The sequence below is a fragment of the Convolutriloba macropyga genome, chromosome 4, assembly GCF_964194025.1.
Source record: "Convolutriloba macropyga chromosome 4, txConMacr16.3, whole genome shotgun sequence".
Taxonomy (NCBI): domain Eukaryota; kingdom Metazoa; phylum Xenacoelomorpha; order Acoela; family Convolutidae; genus Convolutriloba; species Convolutriloba macropyga.
The window spans coordinates 66,899,822-66,925,501 of NC_134471.1; the positions used below are offsets into that span (position 1 = coordinate 66,899,822).

The window sequence follows — 25,680 nt, forward strand, 5'->3', positions numbered from 1 at the left end:
TATATAGCGAAAATAATCAATTTCAAAGTCAGGAAAAACAAAAGCTATCAATTAAATATATTAAATAGGTTCTCTTTGTTCTCAAAATGTGAATGAGATATGTCTTCATTCAGACTATGTCATTCCTCTACAAAAAAAAAACGAGAGACCAAAATGAAAAATAAAAAATAGTTTAGTTTGTGAAAAATCGGTGTCGAAGCCTTTAAAACGAAAATCAATGCACAAAAAACTTCCTGATTTTCAGTTGTACCTTTTTTCAATTTCAGAAAAATGATATGCCACCTGCAATAATGAGCATTGGTAACGAGTAACAAAAAGGAAGCCAAAGTGCGGATTTGAAAAATAGTCTACATTTCTTAAAAAAATTTAAATGATTAGAAGCGATTGAAAACTTAAGCTATCAACTGAAATCAATCAATATCTTCTTAGAAAGGCCACTGATACCTACAATTATCCACAACTTATAATACGACTACAAAAACAAAGACAAATAAAAAAAAGTAATTTATCATTTTGCGAAAAACCGTTATCGAAGGTGTCAAAACAGAAAGCAATGCATTAGGAACATTCAATATGCTCAGTTGTGATTTCCATTGACACCAATAACTTGGCATAAGACCAAAAGCCAATGGGAGTAGGTAACAAGTAGACAAAATGCAACAAAAAGCAGAAACGGAAAATAATTCTATCTTTAAAGCATTTGGTTTCATGAAAAAGTTTAGCTTCCAACTCAAACCAGTAAACAGGCTCATCTTCTCCTACAACTAAAAACAGAATAATCTATCAAGACAAAAACAAAAACTCATTAAATTATGTTAGAAGACGGTGTCGAAGATGTTTAAAACTTAATCCATTAACCGAAAATCTGATGAGTTCAATTCGCGAAAAGAGTCGGGAAAATGTCCAAACTCGTTGTATCGAAGCAGAAAAAGCATTACTTAAAAAGTCAAACCGCAAAACGTAAAATATTAAAGTTAATTCCATAAGAAAGACGATGTGACCTGTCTTTTTTGACCAGTAGCTACAATTTAACCAAGAATGGATAAAAAGTCGCAAAGCTCAATAGTCCGATACTCCTTTTGGAAATATGTATTTTCAAACGTCAAAATAGGTTTCCTGTAAGCTCTCTAAGAAGCCAATTGGACCTGTGATGAATACGCTTTGGTCTGAGTCGTTCTTTCCTGTATTTAACGTACACAATAATGAAAAATTTTAAAAAAACAGTATTGGTCACATTCCCAAATTTAGGGCTTTACTAGACTTGCTTTTGCCTTTCGTCCATTAGAAACAAGTGATGATTCCAAAAGAATGCGGAATGGATAATCTAACTAAAAGAGACATTATGTCAAAGATTGATGATTTTTGCATAGTTAGCAGGTTAAATTGGCAAAAATCAGGTAAAATTTTAATTCAATACTCCCAAAGGATGCACAAGTAAAATTAGCCTTTTCTGTAGTTAAAAGACAAAAAAAATTGATGTCTACATTTTTTAGGTGTGCTAAATTCCCTTTAATTTTTTAATTATGTATATTTAATACTATCCAACAATTTGTAAACTCTGTAAAACTCTGTCATTTTCCACACTGTGTTTTAGCATAGGTTGAATTTCTATGATTCTTTTGTTTTTTTACCTAAACAACATCAAATTGGATGAACAGACTTTATTTACAATAGATCTGAGAAAAACCACAGTATCCTCGTGGACGTGTCTGCAAATTTCCGAAGGACAAACCTCTTCAACGGATAATCGTCGTGACTCTAAAATATTATTTTTTAATAACATGAATTTGTTCGCTGTGTAAAAGTTTAAAAAAATAAATTACCTTCAAATTTCTCGTTCTGAAATTGATAACGTACTGTAAAATCTCTTTATTGCTATCTTTAACGTTTTTTCCGCACTTTGATTTCTAGTCGTTCTTGCGCTGTTCGCAAATTTTGCAAAATTTTCTGAACGCTCATTGGCTAAAATTCAGCTGAGAAATTTGCTGCTTTATAATCGATTAAAATGGATTTAAATCCATTTAAATCTTGGCTATAAGATTTTTCTTTTCGTAAGAAAAGTAACAATCGATTTTATTTTAAAAAAAAAAGAGAACATAATTCAATGAAAATGCTATAAAATTGATTTAAACCTCCGAATTGAATGTACGGGTCGTTATTATTTGGTTCCGCCACAGCCGTGCAGCTTCCCCATCCAGGTTTAAGGTTTCAACACTAAAGTTTCCAAGTTCTTGAAAGTTCCACAGGCACCACTTCAAGTGTCATGTCAAGACTTGGCGCGGAAATTGCGAAAGGCAGACTCGACAAGTTTCCTGCGGATCTTCCGAGATCAAAACTGAAGGAATATATAACGCGCACCATTGAAAATCACCGACAGTAAAATGTTTTAGTTAGTGTCACACTAAAAACGCCATGACAGCAAAGAGAATTAAATTTTACTTTATTGATCACTTAGCTGCCAAATTGAGGAATAGTTGTTCTGCCCAGATGCTTTTAGATATATTTTAGGTCCAGAAATTTTTTTCTCGAAACTTATAGTTACGCTGGATGGGTATGATTATATTAATGGATGTATTACTTTTCCCAAAAAAGAATCAGGCATGCATAACTTCTCGAATATGTTACATTGTCTTTTTTTATCTTCTTTTGTTGGCACAATGTCTACTTTTCGGCCATGCTAGTCTCATTTGTCCTCAGACTATTCTAACATTCTTTAGAATAGAGACAGCACGAGTGGATTGGAACAAACTCTAATCCAAACTTCAGATAGAGCATAATTAACAACTGATAACGACAAATTTATCCGGTTCACCTCGAAATTTCCAAAATTTGGTGTGGTTTTGACTAATGAAAGAAAAATCTCCGCTTTCCTGCTTTTATTGGCGTGAACGCAAACTCGGCCGTAATTTTTGAGTAGATTCCGATGCAGTCAATAACACGCAATAAGATTTTGATAATAATCGATATATGACAATTCAAAAAGGTTGCAGAGCATCAGCATTAGATATTTTCGAGGATAGAATTGAAGCAATCGTTAACCAGAAACAGAGATCTGTATAGCACCAGAAAATAATAATAAATTAGTTCTCGAGTTTATTCCATTGCTTGCATTTATAAATTTACAAACAACAAAACATAACCCGAAAGGACATCAAAAGGTCGCTAGACCTGTCAAGTGATGCCTTTTAATTCTTCTCAAAGTCTACTTTTTTGTTAATTCAAACCCTCTGAAATCATATTTTACCCTGGTAATACCACTTTCCAATCAAACTTAGAAACCCCTAAGAAAAGGTTTATTAAGAATGCCAATTTTACAAAAAAAAATGCTACTCGCTTTATTCCTTACCTAAAAAGGTTAACAAAAATTCTGTTATCTACAATAAATGAGTCTCTAAAACAATGTAAAAAGTTTGCTAAATCCTGTGCACTAAATGAGCATAATTTTTAAATAATACTTTCATCCATTTTAGTTAAAACATTATATAAGCGTCTTAATCTATTTATGAGTGACTTGTTTCTTTGCTTCGTTTGCAAATATTTTGTTTTGACTAATGAGTTCTTTCATTTATTTGGATATTTTCTTCAATTAATTCCGGAAATGAGTTATTTAATAATTTGCTTGGATGTTCATGGTGGAGAATTCTTGACAGTAATTTTACCAGTTCATATATGTGTAACTCTTTAACAGAAAACAACTTGTGTTTACATCGCAGTTCGTCAATGCTTTGGAATCTCTTAGCTGAAAATAACAAACGAAAAATTCTGCTTTGCCGCCACTCTAATTTTTGAAGATCGCTTTTATTGGCCACTCCATACAACAAAACCCCGTAGTGTAATACTGGTTGAACGTAAACTTTGTATAATCGGACTAGTATGTGTCTTTTGAAAAAATTTTTATACTGATAGATTGCCGCTGTTAATGAATTCATCCGACTAATTATTCTCTCAATGTGTGATTTGAAGCTCAGTTTACTATCTATGTATACACCCAAGTACTTAATGTGGTCGACAAATTCGATGCTGTAATCATAAATTTTTATTTCAGGTGTCTCATTAGTAGCACCAAAACTTATAGCCTTGCATTTATCTCTATTTATTGCTAACTTATTTGATTCCATCCAAACTGACACATTTTCTATTGTATCATTAATTCCATCATCCACCTTTCCGTAAATATTTGTATCATCAGCAAACATAGTTACATTACAGTTTGTACAAAAAGCAGGCAGATCGTTTACGTAAATCAAGAACAGAAGTGGCCCTAAAACAGAACCCTGCGGTACACCGCAAAAAATGGTTTCAAAGGATGATCACTGCTTGCTATCTGAAACACATTGTTGTCTGTTGGTCAAATATGGATTCGGAATGTCATAAATTTTCCCCCTCAAACCATACGCAAAACATTTTTGGAGCAAAATTTCATGACTCACAGTATGAAAAGCCTTCGATAAATCAATAAAAACTCCATAGTAACTTTCTTTCGAACACAAAGAAATCCTTATTGTTTCAACAACCTCCGACACAGCATCATTTGTGTTTTTCTTTGCCCGATATCCAAATTGAGCCTTGTTTATTACTGAGTATTTGGACAAAAAAGAAATGAGCCTTTTCTGTAGACATTTCTCAACAATTTTTGAAATAACTGGGAGCAGTGATATTGGTCTGTAATTACCGAATTCGTTTTCGTTACCATTTTTGTACAGAGGTATATATTGGCAATTTTCAGAGTTCTAGGGAAATGGCCCCCATCAAAGCAACGATTAATTAATTTTGCAAATGTTTCACACACGCTTGGATTGATGAACTTAATCAGTTGATTTGAAATGTTATGCAAATCAGAGGAAATTTTTTTGGGCATTTGCTTGATAATGTCGAAAACTTCTTTGGCTGTGACGTTAGTTAGGAACATGGAATTTTCTAACTTTCTGACCCGGCTTAGATCTGACGGCAGACTACAACTTTCAGATAGTTTCTTTCCTATTTCAACAAAATATTTATTGATTTCATCAGCATTCACTTTGTCAATATTTTTGCAGCTTTTTATATTTTTCTCTATTTTCGGCAGACTGTTCGTTCTTCAATCTTTGGTAGGCTTCAAGCTTTTTAAGACTGAGATTTTTGATCTGGTTATTCAACCAAGGCTTTTAAACCTGTTTGAATTTTTCGTTAGTGTGCTTTTTGAACTGTTGCAAGGGTTCATGACGATCCAACTCCTCGTTTATCACCCTCATTAAATCCATAAAACTGAAATCTAAATCAGAAGATAGATATAGTTTACTTCTCGTTCCCAGTTTTTTTGCAATACTGTAATTTAAATCTAACCTGAGTTCCTTATTTTGAAGTTTTTTTAGGGGCCTAAAAAGAAATTTTTCCTTTGATTTTTCTGGATCAACCCTTGTTTCCTTGCAGCTCAATTCTACTCCTCTGTGGTCAGAGATCATTGTATCCTTCACATTTACTGAGGCTTCAAAATTCGCGAAAAAAATATCAATGCATGTTGCCGTACAAGAAGTGACTCTTGACGGTTCTGATCTATTCTTTATTTGCAGTCCTGTACAAGAGAAAAAATCCAAAACCTTAATAATTTTGTTCGTTTGTTCAATTACATTTAAGTTGAAATCACCACAAAAAACTTGCAAACTCTCCGGTTTGATAGTGAATTTATTAAGGTGCTCTTGACAAACGTTTATGTACTCATCTATACCATAATTCGGAGTTTTATAACCAACAGTTATCACTTTTTCATTTTGATATCCTAACAACGCAACTGTCAACATTTGTACGTGTCCATTGTTTGTTATTGCTTTAATTTGAACTTTGATGCCTTTCCGAATGAAAAATCCTACACCTCCACCTCTTTTTTCTCTGTCACTCCTCAACAACTGGCCTCAGGCCAAAACAAATTTGTTGAATTACAAAAGAACGCACATAAATTCAATTTTTGTGGTCAACGGAAAACCCGATAACGACTTCTCAGATTGTGACCAAAATGAGCAAGACGCAATGGAAAAGATTAATCGCGTCTGAATATCATTTGGTACGAGTTTTTATTTACGGCGGGCAATTGTGTGTTAATAAGTAAGAATGTTTTTATTAAAAGTAAGCTAACCTGTTCTTTTATTTTTGCTCAACACTGTTTACAACAAAACATGAGTAGTAGTAGAAAGGTGCTATCCGACCACTCATAAATGGTTATTCGAAAATACCGTTTTAAAGCCCTTTTTGGAAAATAAAAACAACGAAAAACTGCTTACGAGGCAGAATTCTCGTTCTTGTTTTTTTTTTCCTTAAAATTGGCCTAAAACTACCCGTGTTGAGAAATTCTTCGGATTTAAACATAAGAAATCGTCGATTTTTGTCGCTTTTACTTCGCCAAAACCGATCAAAGCCCTTACGTTTTTTTCGTCGTTTTGATCGGTTTTCGTCGGTATTTTAACGTAAGAATCGTCGGTTTTGGCCATTCTAAAAATCTCACAAACCGGACAGTCCCTGCCAGGATTCGAACCTTGGACCCCTATATTCCTAGCCACCTCCTCCTCTACTGCACCACTTGTCACTTAGTTGTCTTCTATTTCTTTTGTATTTAAAACAAATTGAGACTGACAATACCGGCAAAAAACGACGATAACCGACACTTCTTACTGCCAAAACCGACAAAACCGACGAAAACTACGCTAATCGACACTTCCTACATCAAATACCGACAATACCGACGAAAACGTGGATAATCGACATTTCCTACATAAAAAACCGACGAAATCGACAAAAGTCGACCAAAAACGACAGTTCTTGCTTCGATTTCGTCGCAATTTCTCAACCCGGGTAGTACTTTCGAAACGTTTTGATGGCAGCGATCAGATAGCATCTTCCTACCCTTACTCTTACCCACTACTATTTTCCAATGAAAAAAAGTAAGTACTTGCCAAAATACTCACTTAATAACCATCACACACAAAATTTAACAATTTAGCACTACAACACTTGGTGCATCTAAGTGAGCAACGAAACTAAACTGTCGTCTTCTGAATTTCTGCTAGGCTCAACAGTGAGGGGACTCTGTCGCCCAGAAGATCGATCAAATAAAATAAACCAAAGGTTTTGAATTGGTGAAGCAAGCGTTACTTTGTTACTCTGCGATTTCCCCTCTTCCACACTTGTAAATTGTTGCAAATTAGATTGCCTTGAAATAAGTTAATTCACAATCGGGCTCGTAATATCAATTCTAGTTATATGGATAACGAATGTAAGGAATTACTTGCACATCAATGAAAAAGACAAATTCAAGACAATTTATAACAGTAATTACAATAATAATACCAATATCAGTGGTTCACATCCCAAATGAACTAAATCAAAACAGCTCACAGTATCCCAACTGGTCTTGCGGTTACAAACTTCCAGAGTTCAATCTCACTCTCAATCTCTTCCCTGCTTTTCACTCTTCCCACTAAACCAACTACTATCTCTCGCTTGTGCGAATCCAAACTTCTGAAGTTCTCCCAAAAACTCCAAAATCTGCCTCCCTCTCTCTCTCTCTCTCTCTCTCTCTCTCTCTCTCTGCGCGTTACTTCAATTTATACTAAACCAATACGCTCTTATCTTAAGCAAACAAACTTTAATCTCTTAAGTAAACATTGGAACTTACACTTGAAATCTGTCATATTCTGTAGGAGGGCTTTGTTTAGTATGCTAACAAACCAATATCAAATTATGCTCTGTCATTCAACTGCTACCAACCATTTTTAAACTTTCTCCTTATCTTAAGTAAACGACCTTTGGACTCATATGTAAACAAACCCATTTCGCTTTAACTCATATATGCACTTGACATGCCAATCCGTGTTTGCTTAGTAAAAATTGAACGTTGCTCTGAAAAGATCTTATACTTCTATTTCCGCTATAAAATTAATTAGCTGCAATAAATCCCTGTCAAAACTTGTCAAAAATCATGTGTTGAATAAATAACTAAACTCAACCCCAAAACCAAGAGAAATTGTTATTTCCAATCTTGAAACTATTTCATGCAATTCCCTGTAATTATACATGCCGAAAATTCTAATACTCCTGAAAGCCGAAAAGTGTGACCTCTAGAGGTCACTTAGGGTTCATAAGCCAAAGATGAAGGGTCAATTTGGTAAAAAAAATTATTGGCGCCGAAAGTCCTACCATAGTTACACCTACTCACCAATTTTTATCACCTAACTCCTAATATAACACGATCAATGACTGCGCACACTTTTCATCGACCTCCCGGATGACTCCAAATTTCCAAACTTAATAACTTGCGAAGTAGTGGTCAAAGCGTCTTTGTGTAAAAATTTATAGTAAATATAGGTTGCCACCAACCTGCCTATCAAGATTCATGACCAACGGATCAGCCGCTGCGAGTCGTTTGCAATTTAAAAAATTTTAACGAGTCGTGGATGCCGAACCCGAAAAATCCGAGTTCGTCAAAATTGACCGGGGTTGTTATTTTTTGTCACTAACTGTCTCAGGTTATCATATTAATACCATTTCAAAGCCATTCGGCCGCTCAAAAAGGCCAATTTCCTGTTTTCGGCACTCGGGTCGTCCCGAAGCAACAACTTCCGGTCGGAATCTGGGATTGAAAATATCACCAATCGAAAGCCCTTGAAAAGTTACACTAACCCTCCAAAAATCATAGGGCTACAACCAATACTCCACGACCAAATCAAATTTTACGTTCCGCTGCACGGGCGTGCGCTAGTTCCGTGCAGGTTGGTGTGGGGTCATATCTGACATTAAAATCGGATTCCTCGTACCCAAATTAGTCTGTCCCCCGTTTTTCAGGTCAATCCGACTTCAACTCTTTGGAAAAATGCTATTTCAATTTAGGTGCTAACTACATTCCTGTGATAATTAACAATATACTCAAAAATTGCCATTTTACGTCCTAAACCCTTCCCAAGATCATGCAAAAACATTAATCCATACGTGCATTACATTACGACTGATTAATCCCATTTTTTCTGACTCAAACATTCATATTTCACAGTAAAATACCTAAATACCTTCAAATCACACTACTTCCGGTGTTAATAGCTGGAGGGTGGGTGGTCGGATTCGCCTGAAAATTATACTCGCAATAGAGGACCATTAGGGGTTCCACCCCATCATTGACCAGTTATAAACAAATAACTCCTTCCCATCCCGGGGGGGGGGGTTGGACAACTTTTTACCCGAGGGTATTTGGAAAACTGATAAATTGCCCTTTTATTTACTTTAAAATGCAAATAATTTTCTGCCACAACTTTTTTAACCATTCCCATGATCACCCAATCATTAATGCATCAGTACATGCTGGTACGACTGCTTTATACCGTTAACTGCCTAATCCAGAAACTATCAAATTTATACCGCAAAATATCAAAAACCGTCGAATAACACCATTTCCCGTGCTAATAACCCAAATCAAAAAAGTGTATACGGCCGCGTATCCCCATTTTATATCAACAATCTTTAGGGGAACACCCCCACAAACTTTCAAAATCTAATGACGAATATAACTTACAGAGTTGAGGGTACAAGGTTACGGATTCCCTTTATTTTGCAAATTCAAAAATCTAACTTTAAGTTACTTCAAATTGAAATTCCATATTTGATCAAAGTATCTAGTTCACTTCAAATGTTCGCTCTCTAACGTTCTTCTAAATTTAAATCCCTCAATTCGACTTTGCCTTGATGCTCAAATTCAACTTTGCTAGGTAAACGAAATATATCGACAGCTCAATATGCTTTTGTTCATCAATTTGTTTGTTTAAGATATATCACTCAACTCCCCTCTCTGGCGCCTTCGAAACAATAACCCCTCAAGAAAGAATGCTTACTTCAAACACCTAATTAACTTGTCTAATTTGACCTAAATTCTCTAACTTACAATATCTGGTTACAACAATTCCATGCATCCTACATAAACATCATACATAAAGATATTGTTTTAAAAACAGGTTCAACACTTGATGTATCTTTGCCAACAAAGAAACTAAATATCACATATAAGATAATCAGTGAAACTGTTTTCGCGGATTTTGTATATAAGCAAACAAAGATACTGAACAAAATCAATTAGTTTCAACCGAACTTGTTCTTAACAAAAAATTGAAATCAAAAAGGATTGAAAAGAAGCGCATGATAGTTTGGACGCCAAAATGTTTTTAAAATTGTTCAAGAATATTTAGCACTACTTCAAACTCTAAAAACATCATTACTTCATACTCTAAACATAGCAAATACGTAATGCGGAAGGTTGTAGAAGAAATCCGCCTGACTGTAGCTTTTTTTGAGTCAATAATTTTTCGTTTCTCCACCATGAGATTCAGCTGATTACCAGAAATTTTGGTATCAGCTGAATTTTTATTTTTTTCATTTTGAATAATTAAACTGAAAATAGAAAACAGAGGAGAATACATTAACTAACTAACCAACTATCATTACTAATCACTTATAATTCAGTCTAATTGAAACATGAATATAGTAGAAACACTATTTAAACAATCTAGAACAAGAAAATAGAAGAAACAGATTAGAAGATAAACTAAAACAATAAGAGTATTATGGTAACATAAAAGTCATTAATCCATTAACAAAAACGTTAATTTTACAACCTGGTGTACTTAGAAAAACAATTGAATTTTATAAGATGCTTTAACAAATGCAACATATGCTCTAGCTTTAAACGAACCTTTACAGATAGAAGATGATGATATTAATCTAAATGCGATACCTTTTAAAAAAAGAGATGTTTTATTAAAAGAGTTGATCATGGAAATTTTCAATTGAAGATATTACTGAGCAGAGATATTGGCGAAAGCAGATTCAAAATTAGGGATCTTGATGCTCAAGTATTACCAAATGGAACAAAAAAAAACAATGATTATGCATTCAAACGAAAGTCTAATAAAATCTTGTTTTTTATACAGTAGAGCTAAAGGACATATCAAAAATATCAATTAGCAGACTACCTTAGTGATATAAAATAGGATTATAAAACAGGAGACAGAAAATTTCAGTCTTAATTATAGTAGAAAATATAATAATCATTATCATATTTAATAATAAAATAGTTAATAACAAAAATATTAATATTACCCAATATAATAGTCCACAAAAAACAAAATTCCAAAGAGAAAGAATAATACCATTTTTCAAAGATGAAACATTGTCAGTCTACTATATTGTTAAGTCAGCTTTGGGTAAATTTATTGGCAATTATAAACCATAGATAGCAGTCATAGATACATTAACCAGATATACTTCGGCTACAGATCTAAAAAATCAAAATGGCATATCTATAACTAAAGGTTTTATAACAATTCTACAAGAAGGTCCTCACGCTGGTTTGCGGATAGAATACAAGAAAAGGTTATGGGTTGATGTACTGAGTTTTATAAGGAACACACTTGAAATTTTACTTGGAGAGTTTTAAACGGAACTATGCTCGACTTATAAAGATTTAAAAGCTGTATTTTTAAAGGGATTGAATTATTATTACATTTTATAAATAAACCAATGTTTTCAAATGGCGATGGTAATTGGATGAAGAAAGCAGTAATAACATAAAACATTAACCTTCATAAAAATGACACCTGTTGATGCATCAAACAAAACTGAAAAACTTAGATGGATAGACATCTAGTTGCAACAGAAAAGGGTTTAAAAGTAATCAAGTTCTAAGAACACAATCATCTTTTTTTTTAAATTAGAAGAATTTAATGGCGAAATATTAGAAGGTGAAAATAATGAACATTTTTACTAAAGTTGAAAATTAACGTTGAAACTAAAAATAAAGACTTAGAATCATTTGACATTTCTCTAGATGTAAGTAATAATAAAATAAATAATTTTAAAAATAATAATAATGATAGTAATAATAAAAAGAATAATAATAAAATTAATAATGATAATAATAATAATAATAATAATAATAATAATAATAATAATAATAATAATAATAATAATAATAATAATAATAATAATAATAATAATAATAATAATAATAATAATAATAATAATAATAATAATAATAATAATAATAATAATAATAATAATAATAATAATAATAATACTAATAATAATAATAATAATAATAATAACAATAATAATAATACAATTAATAATAATACTAATAATAATAATAATAATAATAATAATAATAATAATAATAATAATAATAATAATAATAATAATAAAAATAATAATAATAATAATAGTAATAATAATAATAATAATAATAAAAATGTCAGGATATAGATACCAGCAATGTAAGCAGTTAACTTCAACACCAAACTCTTTACCATTAGCCAAAGCAAATCATTTATCTATAAAATATAATGATACTTTTGATATGAAAACTAAAAACTTTGTTACGAGTTTTCCTGTTCCTATTAAAAATAGAGATGTTGTGAATAGAGATATTTGTAAAAATCACTTATTAAATGTAGATAATTTGAATGATAACTTAGGTGAAATTCTTATATTTACTACGGATAAACTACAATCACAACTTAATGATACCACCAATATGACAACAGAGACAGACGAGTTCCTTTTTTTAAAATATGGATAAATTATACACTCTATCTCAGAAAAAATCTAATACAAAAAATAATCTTTTTCAAAATTTTAATGAAAAAACCAGTAACACCATCCAAAAATGTAGTCAATAGAACAAGTGTTTGATACATAACTTATTCGAAACGTAACTAATAATCATTTATATGATATTTTTAATGCTCGTCTAAGAGAATTAAGAGAAGAAAATCAGACATCCAGGCTAGCCCTTCACATATTAGAAAAACAGTACTTCAAAATATAATAGCTCTGGTATTAGAAAGTAAATTACTTAAAGAGAATGAACAATAAAGATTAGAGATGCATTATCAATTGAATCAAAAAGATATAATGAAAGGGATTGCAAAATAATTTACTAATGAAGCTGACAATACAACCAACAGCACCAACTTCATTAAATACGAAAATATCTACATTAACTGCAAGAATGATGAGTGATAACAATAAAGCAATTAATTATTTTAATAACAAATTAGTGTTATCGAAGATACTTAAAACTAATATGATACTGAAACTAAGAGCAATAGTAGAAATTAAAAACAGTTACCAGCTAACTGTAATTCTCTAACTGCATTATTAGCTAATTTCTTTCCAAAACTATCTGCTGCTTTAACAAATAAAGTTGCAGTTTATTGAATTCAAATGCTCAAGAAAATGAAGATATTACCAAAAAGAGCTACTGGTGAAGGAAAAATTAAAATTACGGTGTTGATGCTCAACTATTACCAAAAAGAATAATAATAAAACAGAATAAAAATGTGTTAACAGCAAAATTTAATAAATTTTTATTTTCTAATACAGCAATACCATAGGAAGAAGATAAGATAGCAGACTTCCTTAGTTATCTCAATTATGATTGTAATACAGGAGATAGAAAGCAAAAGAGGAAAACTGATGAAAATACTATTAGTCCCAAGAGTTTTAGCATCAGGATTCATTGACGCAAGCGATTCCCTGAGTGGCGTAGCAGACGATCTAATAGAAAGATTGAAATTACTTGTATTAGCAACATAAGCTGGACAAGATGGATTAGATGTTAAGACTTTAAAATTATCTAAGCAACTAATATCAACAAATGATATCACCCTTGAACAACAACTAGATAATTTCACTCTTAATTTTGGTAGATAATATAATAGTTATTATTTTTTTTAGTACAAGAAACAACAGCATTTAGAAAGAGAAAGTTTTAAACTACAAATAACAAAATTTCAAAGAGAAAGAAAAAGCACCATTACTCAAAGATGAAACATGGTCAGCTGATATAATTGATAAGTCATATTCGGTTAAATATGCTGATAATTATAAACTTATAATAACAGCCGTAGATAAATTTACCATATATACTTGGGCTATACCTTTAAAGAATGAAAACGTTGCATTTATAACTAAAGGGTTTAAAACACTTCTTCAACAAGGTCCACACGCTGGCTTCAGGGATAAAATACCACAATAGTTATGGGTTGATTGGAGTCGTGGACTTTACGAAAAAAACATTTGAATTTTTTTTATACTTGAAGAACCTAAAACGGTTTTATGCTCAAATTATAAAGATCTTGAAGCTGTATTTATAGAAGGACTGAAAAGAACTCTTATACATTTAATAAATAAACCAAAGTTTATAAAGGGCGATGGTAATTGGATACATATACTAAATGAAGCAGTAATAACATATAACAATAGCATTTAAAATGCCATAAAAATGACACCTGTTGATTCTTTAAAAATTCCTGAAAAAGTTAGATATGTCATTTCTTCTAATAAATACAGACCAAAGTTTAATATTGGTGATTATGTAAGAAATGCTGTAAACGTCAAAAAGAAGACATCAATCAAAATGGAAAGCTAGAAAGGAAGGTTAAAATTATGAACAAGTATTACTAAAATCCAAAGTTAACGCTGAATCCAATATTAAAGATACAGAATCACTTAGCATTTCTCTAGATATAAAAAATGACAATAATAATGAGAAAAACAGATTCAACCAAACTAGTAAAATAGTAACTTCAACATCCAACACTTTACCATTAGCTAAAGCGCATCATTTATCCATAGATTATAACTATAGTATTGATATGAAAATTAATAATATTGTTAAAAACTTACCTGTATCTGTTAATAATAAATATGTTGTGAACAAAGGATATTATGATAATAACTTACCAAAATCTACTATGGACGTAGATTGTTTTCTTGTTAACCTAAGTGAATTTGTTAGACTTACTACAGATAAACTACAATAACAACTTATTGATACTACCAGTTTGATTACAGAGACAAATGAAATAGTTTTTCCAAAATATGGGTAATTTAAACAGTCTATCTGAGAAACAAATTAATAGTGAAAATAACTTTTTTAATATTCTAATAAAGTAGCCGGTCACGGTCAAACCATATTGTAATACAATCAATATTAAAACACGAGTTTGATAATAATATGTTTAATCAAAACGTAACTAAAATTCTTTTAGATGATATTTTTAATCGTGCTCAAAGAAAACTACAAGAAAAAATTCAAGAATTCAGGGCAAACCTTCCACATATTAGAAAAAGAGCAATTCAAAATGTAACAGCTATGTTATCAAAAAGTAATTTACTCAACGATAATGAACGATCAAGATTACAGATGCATTATCAATTTAATTAAAAAGATATAATGAAAGAAATTGAATGTTGATTGACAAATGAAAATGACAACAATACAAAAAACAGCACCAACTTTATGATATCCGATCTTATCTACATTAACAGAAGGAATGGTAAACGATGAAAAGAAAGCAAGAATATTTTTTAATAACCTTATTAATGCTATCAAAATGTGTTCTGGAAAGATTTTTTGAAAAATGATCAACAGTCTAGCAATGGGAAAAAACGTGGATAGCAAATTTTTATAAAGATGCAAAAGAATAGACCAGTAATGTGACCCAAGAGACATGAGCTCGGAATTTGAGATTACATGTAACAATAAACCGGTCCTTTGTTTGTAGTTGCTTTAACCGCTCCAGCAGAATCGTGTGAAATTGCATGTAAACGGAACACTTTCAATCTTGCTAGGAAAAAGTCCAGAATAGAATAACCGTATCCCTTAAGTCCTCCGTGGGGGAAATTTTGGTCAATTTTCTCCAAATTAATATTTTGATGCAACGTTTTACATGCACAAAGGAAACAAATTTTTCCTTTTTTCGTTGTTGGGAAACAGTGGAAAAAAACTGCTGTGACAATTGAAAATGTATAAAAGTGTGAAAATATCCATCAAATTTTTTTCATTATTTATCCAAAGTGATAATGGTCTTTTTGAAAGTCTCTACATAAGAAAGAAGGTCAGGATGAAGTTCCAAAAATTTGTTGTATTCCTCTGTTTTTAATTCATTTTTTGTCAAAAAACTCTATTGAACTTTGTTCCAACAATGCTGTAAAATGGAAATTTCTTGTTTATGAGATTGATATATTAAAGGAGTGCGCCGTAGTCCGTTATGAATAACCCACTTTAGTTCTGAAAAATTGGACTCAGTGTCAAGTGTATCAATTTTGAGAAAATTCAAAGCTTCAAGAACCGTATAAAGAGACTCTTTTAGTTCGTAGTAAAGTCTAACGCAGAATACTTTTGATTTATTTCTTAGACTCAGAAAAATATTTCTGGAGAAACCAATATTCCAACTAATTTTCAGGTTGAAAAAAAAGAAAATTGAACAAAACATATAAATAAAAAAGACGAGTACATTTTAAAATTGCACATTTATTGAAAGGTGCATTGTTGAATATTAGAAAAATGCTTCAAATTTTGTATCAACTCCTTGAATTCATCCAGAGTGTAGCTGACATAAGTCACTTGTTTTAATTCGTTGCTCTCCTTTCGACAAAAATTCGAATTTGTACATAAGTTGAAGCTGGGTTGTCCTTGATGTATTGGAGAAAAGTAACATAGAATCTGCGTTTTTGTCCAATGCTAATCTCTCTCACTTTGTGACAGTGTTCCAGCACATGTTGCATGCCTATGTTTTTGTCGAATTGAGATTGGTTTTCTCTCATCTCTAGTTCTCCATTGAGAAGATCCAAGGAAGCAGAATTTTTTAAATTCATAGTCTCCAATTCGCAGTTGTTGATACCTTTCAAAAGTCCCAGAATTGTCTTTTCTAAAGACTTGGATGGTTGGTTCAGTATGAAGTTGTCCGTTTCTTGAAATCAGGGACACATTAAATCTCCCAAATCTTTTTGAACTGGAACCAAAGTCCATATAAAAAGGAACCAAATCAGTTCCTGGATTTGGTGAGGATTGAGTGTACATTGAAGGAGCACTCGAAAAAACGGCAATACTACAGAGAGAGAGAGAGACATTTCTGCAACTTGAGCTGAGAGCGATAAACAGTATAAATGATTTATATTTGTATGCAAATCCTCTCAATAACCAAAAATTTCCTTTTATGGTAATGGCGTCATTTATACCCATAAAAAGTATACTAAAAGACGTTATTTCCATATCAGGCAATCTATCCGGAAAACTTGAGTTTCGAAAAATTTTTATTCAGAAATTCGAAAGGATCCTGGTGTTTAGCTCGTCTGTGTTGCATTAAAGAAAATAGTGCTTGAAATATTTCGAACAAGTATAACAACGAAATCTTTTAGCCTGCTGTCTCTTGAACTGTATCATTTCGAAAATGTTTTTTTTTTAGATTTTTATCGAAATAGATTTTGATACCTCTAAAAGTAGAGAATTACGTTATCGTACTTTTTGTTACCTTATACAGGTTCTATTCTGTTATCCCGATAAAAAATATGGCAGCAATAATGTGTCGAGTTTTACCTCATTTTTACAGAGATTATAGCGACAAAACATTATTAATTTGTGTATAAATCAAGGAGCATAAACCTTATTTACTCACTAAAACATAATCTGTTGCTACTCATAACGATAATTTGTGTCCATCAAAGAATTGTCGTTACCACATTAATCTCAATTCATCCTCAGTGAAAGAGATACTAGAGAAAATAGAAAACCTGTCTTATATTTATCAAACAGACGATTGCTTGTACACACTCTATAAACATCAGTTCTTTAATTCCTTTTTTGAAGAGTCAGGACCGGTCTTTACCGTTAACCAAAGCGGTGGAGCACAACTTGGAGATTAATTAGGTGGAAAAAGTACCCAGTATCTCCAAAAAACGATTGAGTAGAAAGAAGTTCATGCGTCACTTAATTCGCACTGAGCAAAGAAATGCGAGTGCTCAAACACTTGAATCATCTTTTCTAGAAAGAATTCATTCCCTCAAAAACTCAAAGTATAAGAGTGATTTAATAAGGATTGTTGATTGTTTCTTAGATGATCAAGGCATAATTGATAATCCACTTTTGTATCTCGAAATTAGAAAATAACGTTTTCAATGTGTTGTCTATGTTTTGTGATTTGATAATATAATTTGAATTAACGTTTTGTTTAAAATCAATTTAACAAAGAATTGTTTTTATTCAATATTGAATTTGTTTTATTAAATATCATTTTTCAAATCAAATGTTTTTATTAAAAATTGAAAAACTAATTCAGTTTTTATCTCAAAAATCATTTTTTTAAAATCGACTTTTTTGTTAAGAAGCAGACTTTTTATCAAAGTGTTGATAAAATTTCGACAAAACTTGCTGTTTTTTGCTTGAGCAAAGCTTGCATAGTGTTTGGAGTAAAGAAATTGTTCAACTTGAGAAGAAATGAATTAAAAAAAGTATAAATACATCACAAAGTACTTTAAAAAAATTACAGTATAAAATTTACAACTTCAAATTTATTCGGAAAGAGTTCTCACAAGGTAATCTGACAAATATTGAATTTCAATGCCAAATGTTCGGAATCTTTCAACTATTGCTGGAGGTTCTGTAGGTCATACACTGATGGGAGTTACCGGAGCCTCATCAGTCAGCACCATGGGGTTGTGAGCTGTTCCAACATCTATGGAGGGGGTTGTCATTGACGGTATAATCGACATATCAGTCGAACCATAATCCTGAGCAGTATCGAAGTTTTCCAGATCGATAAACGACAACGTGGTGCTAGTATCGACACTCAACTCACTTTGTTCACTGCTGCCAGCATTGCTCCCTGTCTGGAGAAGTTTGTTTTGCGGCTCTGGACTTGATACTTGACTTGTCTCGGGTGTTTTGAACCAGTTGTTGGGGGAATCTGTTCTTCCTCCCACGCAAATGTGTACTGAATGCTTCCAGCAATGTAGTTGTCGGGAAAATCTGACGCCCCCTGATCACAGCAACTACGTGACACACACTGCGTGAGTTCCAAGCGGATTCTCCGTGATTGGAACCTGTCCCTAATGATATGTGTCAAATTGTTGTCGCTGGTGCTCAAAAATTTGCCACACTGTAATAGGTAGGGTTACAAGAGACTCGTAGAGCCCATACAATAAGTCTATGATGCTTATCCGAGCAGTCTCCTCTGTGAAAGAAATGAGTAGAGAAGGCTGTTGTTCTGCACTGTAAATGCTTTTCTCGATGTGGTGAGATGAGAATAAGGATTAGAGACAAAGGTAATTGAGGTGATAAACAGAGGTGATGTGAGAGAAATGAGTAGAGAAGGCTGTTGTTCTGCACTGTAAATGCTTTTCTCGATGTGGTGAGATGAGAATAAGGATTAGAGACAAAGGTAATTGAGGTGATAAACAGAGGTGATGTTGTTTTAAGGGAAGAGAAAGCAAATAAACAGAGGTGATGTTGTTTTAAGGGAAGAGAAAGCAAATAAACAGAGGTGATGTTGTTTTAAGGGAAGAGAAAGCAAGTGATGCTGGGTGAATTTTCCAGCTCTATTTATTTTCAACTCCCACCAATGAGAACAAAGTATCCAAAAAGGGTAATGTTTCCCAGAAACAGTGACGTTATTATCCAAAAAAGGAAATGTATCAGATGTAGAGTGACCAAGGAAGGAATCAACTCATAGAAAAGCTAAAAAGCTAACATTTCTATAGGAAACAGGTAAGCTCAAATCTGAATAATGACCGAAAAAAGTAACTTATACACTTTTATCCTAATTAATAGCCAAAGATGGAAGGAAAGTTAGAGGAAATGAGTTGACTTAATTGACCATAAAAGTCAAGCTTTGATAAATTCTCCTCATCTCGTTAAATCTCAAATCGATCTCGGAAAAAGTTCAAATTTGGAACTAATTTTTTATATATAAAAATTGGGGAGTCGTATTCCAAATCGTTCTGTTACTCTCTCTGCATTGTAGTCTTTTTAGTAATGAAAGAACAGCGCACTCTGCAGAGATGAAGTAATTTGAATCACAAGTCAACAAATCACAAAATTTTCCCATTTGCTGAAAGTGACAAGGACTTACATGATAAAACACGTCAGGACATGACTGATGGTCCTTCTATTGTTTTCACAAGAAAGGCAGCAGTTGACCAAACCTACATCAGGAATTCGAAAAACATACGTAAATCTATCGTGGGTATTGATGCTAGTCAACTCTATCCATTTTCATTGTGTCAAGAAATGCCAACTGGTCTTTACACACGATGGGAGCTCGACACAAATTCTCAAAATTCAAAGCTCGAACCAATAAATCGCGAGCATTTCAGAACATGTTCATGCCTTATCTTCAATCACAGCTCCCAGAATGCACTATTGAAAACTGTTATACAACCGGGAAACAGAAAATGATTGAGTGTTTTAATGTGGATGAATTTTGTGCTCATTGCGACACAGTATCCGAAGCCATGGGCTGTTATTTCCATTTTTGCACATGTCACGAACCTCGAGCAAGCCTCTCGGAGGAGGAAATGCAGAGAGGAATTAGAAAAAGAGAACATTATGAGCTGAGAAGAGAATATTTGAGAAACAAAGGATACAATATTGTTGAAGTCTGGGAGTTTAACTGGTGTGAACGTGTTAAAGAAAGGTAAAATGTCAGAAATCACATGAGGAAGAACTTTCCCTTCAAACTACCTATGTAGCAAGAGTCTATTTTAGCTAAAATAGGAGATGGGAAAATGTTTGGATATTTACAGTGCGATCTCGAAGCTCCAGACGGATTAAAATACAAGTTCTCTAGTTTCCCTCCTATTTTTAAGAACCTTAAAGTCAGTCGAGCCGACATTAGAGATTATATGTGAGCGTATGCAATTGAAAACAACCTACTCAAACAACCTCAACGAATTTTGATTTCGAGCTTCAAGTTGGAAAATGGGACAATCATTACTACTTTACTCAACTTCTATCCCAGTCTTGGTCTGAAATACACAAAAATTTATAGATTTGTACAGTACACTTCCAAAAAATGCTTCAACATTTTTGTCCAGTCAGTGTTAGATGCTGGAAGTTGTGGCTGAGACAATGAAAATGTTGGGAAACAGTTATTATGGATATCAAATTATGGACATAAGTAAACATACAGAAACCAAGTACCAGATTGATGAGAAGACGCACAAAACAATCAATTGGAAAATGACTAAGTGTTAGAATCCAAAATTGAGCATCGAGAACCTATAATAGTTGGGTTTTTTATATTTCATTACGCTAAGCTACGTATGTTGGAGCTCTATTACAACTTCTTTGTTAAATTTTTCGATGTTGACAAGTTTGAGGATTTGGAAATGGACACGGATTCTGTTTATTTAGCGCTAACGCACGAGAACTTGAACAATTGCTTTGGACCTGCTAAAAAGGAAGAATGGGAGACTTTGCGAGAGAAGAACTGTGACGATTCCTTCAGAGCAGATGCCTCACACAATCTTTTTCCTAGAACGTGTTGCTCAAAGCATAGGAAGCACGATAAACGAGAGCCAGGACTCTTCAAAGAAGAATTCAGATGTACCAAAATGATTTTTCTGTGCAGCAAAAACTATTGTTGCTACGATGCCAAGTCCGACAAGTACGAATTTAGTAGCCAAGGCCCGAACAAAACAACTCTAGAGGAGACTGGGGAAACAACTCTAGAGGAGACTGGAGATGGAGCAATGGAAAAAATCGACGAGTGATGGATGAAATTATCAACCTTACTTCGACAAACAGAAGGTTCAGAACAATAAATCATTGTGTTGCTACATATGAACAGAAGACAAGGAAAGGGCTATCCTATTTCAATCCCAAACGAGTAGTTCTAGCCGAAGGTATGCATACCGAACCCCTCAAATTGAAGCTCTTTTATAATAAGTTTTCTTTTTGTTCTTCTCTAATTTGTGATTTTCTTTATTATTTTCTCTTTGTGAACTTTCATATTTATGTTTTATAATTTTTATCTATTTTATTCTGCTAATGATTTTGTAGTTTGATGTGCATAATTTATACCGTGTCTGTTATTTACAACTTTTCCAATTCAATTTTTTTTAAAAAGCTGTCGTTTTTAACCAATCAAAAGAGAGTATTTAGATCACTTTAGAAAAAACAGCGTAAAATTGTACAAAAATCGCAACACTTTTGCAAAAAAACCCTGATCCTATAACTAATCTTAATATATGTCAGCGGCTATAACTAATCTTAATACATGTCGGCGGCTACAACTAATCTTAATACATATCGGCGGCTATAATTAATCTTAATACATGTCGGCGGCTATAACTATTCTTAATACAAGTCGGCGGCTATAACTAATCTTAATATATGTCGGCGGCAATAACTAATCTTAATACATATCGGCGGCTTTAACTAATCTTAATGTATGTCGGCGGCTATAACTAATCCTAATATATGGCGGCTATAGCGAATCTTAATACATGTAGATTCTATTCCTAATCTTAATAAATAGAGATTCTATTCCTAATCTTTATACATGTAGCCTGTACCCTATCCTAATAATTAGTACCCTATCTGAATCCTGTACCCTAGCCTGTACATCTTAATTCAGATGTACCAAAATGATTTGTCTGTGCTGCAAAAACTTTTGTTGCCAGGATGCCAAGTCCGATAAATACATATTTAGTAGCAAAGGCCTGAACAAAACAACTCTAGAGGAGACTGGAGATGGACCAATGGAAAAAAATCGACGAGTGATGGATGAAATTATCAACCTTACTTCGACAAACAGAAGGTTCAGAACAATAAATCATTGTGTTGCTACATATGAACAGAAGACAAGGAAAGGGCTATCCTATTTCAATCCCAAACGAGTAGTTCTAGCCGAAGGTATGCATACCGAACCCCTCAAATTGAAGCTCTTTTATAATAAGTTTTCTTTTTGTTCTTCTCTAATTTGTGATTTTTTTTATTATTTTGTCTTTGTGAATTTTTATAATTATGCTTTATAATTTTTATCTATTTTGTTCTGCTATTGAAAAAAGCTGTCGTTTTTAACCAATCAAAAGAGAGTATTTAGAACACTATACATGTAGCCTGTACCCTATCTTAATACATGTAGGCGCCCCTAGATTCTAATCCTAATCTTAATACATTAGTGAAGACCCTAATCGGAAAAAGCCGCTATACCTAATCTTAATATATGGGGGTCTTCACCCCCCCCCGGGGGTAGGGTCGCTCACCTATATACTACTGCTAATTCTTGCAATCCGGAGAGGCACGAATTTGAGCACCAACTTTTTATAAACTGAAGGTATTCGTTTAATGAACTGGTTACAAGAACGCTTGAGCGTTTTTGTGTGGTATAATTCCACGGTTGTGGAAAGACAAATTTGACTGATTTTCACGGAAATTTATTTCTTCGGAGAAATTTATCTAAAACTATTGTTGATAGTAGAGGATAGCCAATGAGAATGAACAAAAAACCTCTCAGTTTGATTTATTTGCCAGCCAAACGAAAAAAAAACAAAAATATTTTTTCGAACCAATACACACTTACGTGTCACAAACAAGCGTATTTCACTAAACCAAAATTCCATCAAAACGTTGAACTATTCTGTGTCAGGAATAGCTACGAGCGCCGTAATTCCGTAAAGACGATGGTTCCTCTCATCCATTTGGCACTATTTTTAAGTAATAGCTCCCTGGACAATTGCATACGCGACAGCGAGATGTTTCCTAAATCCCACAGCTGTTTTTCTATTTTAAACAATAACTAAATTTTTTGCACCCTCGATAAACTAAAGGCTTCTACTGAGGCATTATGCCTGTAGATACCAATTATACATTTGAAATACATTCTGTTTAGCTTAATCCATTGAAGTTTTTCAGTGAATATAATTAGATTATAAGGAGAAATGAAGATCTAAGTTTTCCCGATTCTTCGTATCCTTGCGACCATTAGGAGAATTGTTCAACAGTTTTTTATCAAAAATTACTCTATTCTAAGGGCAGACAAACGTATCGATAGGATAAATAGGACAAACATCCATAAGTGGGAAAGATTAAACAATAACATGCATGTATTTGCATATCGATGGTTACGCATGAGATATGAGTTTTGTTGAATTACCAAACCGATTATATAACGAACACCGGTCTTCTTGAACAAGCATTTATATACGATGAAAAGATTCTGGTTTCCCCAGTCGAGACCAGATGGTTATCTTGCAAGATTCTGCCAGAACTTTGCAAAAACTGCCTATCTTGTCAGATCTGGCATAAAAATGGTCATCTTGCAAGATCTGCCAGAAAAATAGTTATCTTGCAAGATTCTTACAAGTTCGTTCCGGTTGAGCTGTCCTCTTATTGGCTCTCATTCATGCAACACAATTCATTTTAAGCAGAAACTTACTTAAGAGTCAGTTGCGTGTTTTTTATAAAAAATAAAAAATATAAGTAGATTTTATATCTGGAAATATTAATTATCTGAAGAAAACAAATTAAAATCTGACTTTGAGAACTGTTAACACAAATTATATTACTATTAAAAACTATTTTCCTTCAAATTTATCAAGACTTACATAGCTACATGTCTAGATTACCTCTTCTATTGAAAAAATTATGCGATATTATTCTTTGCATCTTCAACAGCTTCCTTTCGTTCAATTCAGCCCTTTAAGCTTTACTTTTCTTGCCAATGCCCAAAGAATGTGATTATTCTCGGCCTGCCATATTTTTAAGCTTCGAAGGACCTTAGAAGAGCTTTCGCGCAAATCTCTTGCTGTCAGAATTTTTCCGCATTGATCAATTCATCTTGTAGGATCTTGTGCAAAAAAATGGGTATCTTAGAGAATTCTGACAGAGAAATGATTATCTTACAAGATTCTGGCAGAAAAGTTGCTATCTTGCAAGATTCTGGCAGAAAAATGGTTATCTTGCAAGATTCTGGCAGAAAAATTGTTATTTTGCAAGATTCTGGCTGAAATCTTGCAAGGATATGCATATTCTTGCAAGAATCTGACAGAATCTGCCAGAATCTTGCAAGATAACCATTCAACTTCGACCCGGGTTGATTAACAGAATGGTAATTGAATACCTTTATTTTTATCCAAATATTAAGCAGAGGTTCCAAGATAACCTTCAAACATAATTCTTTGACTAAAAATCTCTTTACATACCTGGTTGTTGTGTTTTAGCTATATGTATTTCCGTAAATGGTCACTACATATTCTTGATTCAGAACTTTTTTAGTACGCATATCAAATATCTTTTATGTGCAGCTGTGAAAGAGCATCGGGCTAGCAGCCTAAGCTTTATTGTCAGACAAGGTCATACTTCTTTAAAAACCTTTCAATTGTGATAGAGTTTTGGGCTCTAGTCATTCCCAGTTAGAAGCCTAACAGCAGAAACACAAAAATTCTATTTTGGGTATTTGTCATTCATCGGGTTTTTTGGCGCAGAGTGTTTTGTGGTGACATAAATCGAATAAGTCAAAAAGATTTTAAAAAACGCCGCCGTCATTGTAAAATTAAATTTGACATTCGTATTTCCATCAAAAATCAGCAGAATCGAAGATTTGAGCACTATATCTTATTATATGTTCTTATATGCACTTATATGAACTCGATTAATTAAGAAAGATAAAAATTAGTAGTGCTAGGTCAAACCGTCAGAAAGACCTCCTGTTTTCTTTCAATTTCAGTGGGTTGAACCAAACAATCAGATGACTGACAAAAAAATTCGGGAACGAACTTTTCAACTACTATCAATAGTTTGATTCGGACAAGCTCTTCTTACTTCACAGCCTATTTGGAGAAAAGCTAATCAGAGTAGCAGTTTTTCTTTTGTGGGTGAGCTGA

The 25,680-nt window shown here is 33.0% G+C and overlaps 1 protein-coding gene across 1 annotated transcript in view; it reads left to right on the plus strand.

Moving 5' to 3' along the window:
- Positions 1–25,680, plus strand: part of LOC142338619 (uncharacterized) — a 215,436-nt gene that overhangs the window by 1,352 nt on the left and 188,404 nt on the right. The window lies entirely within an intron of this gene.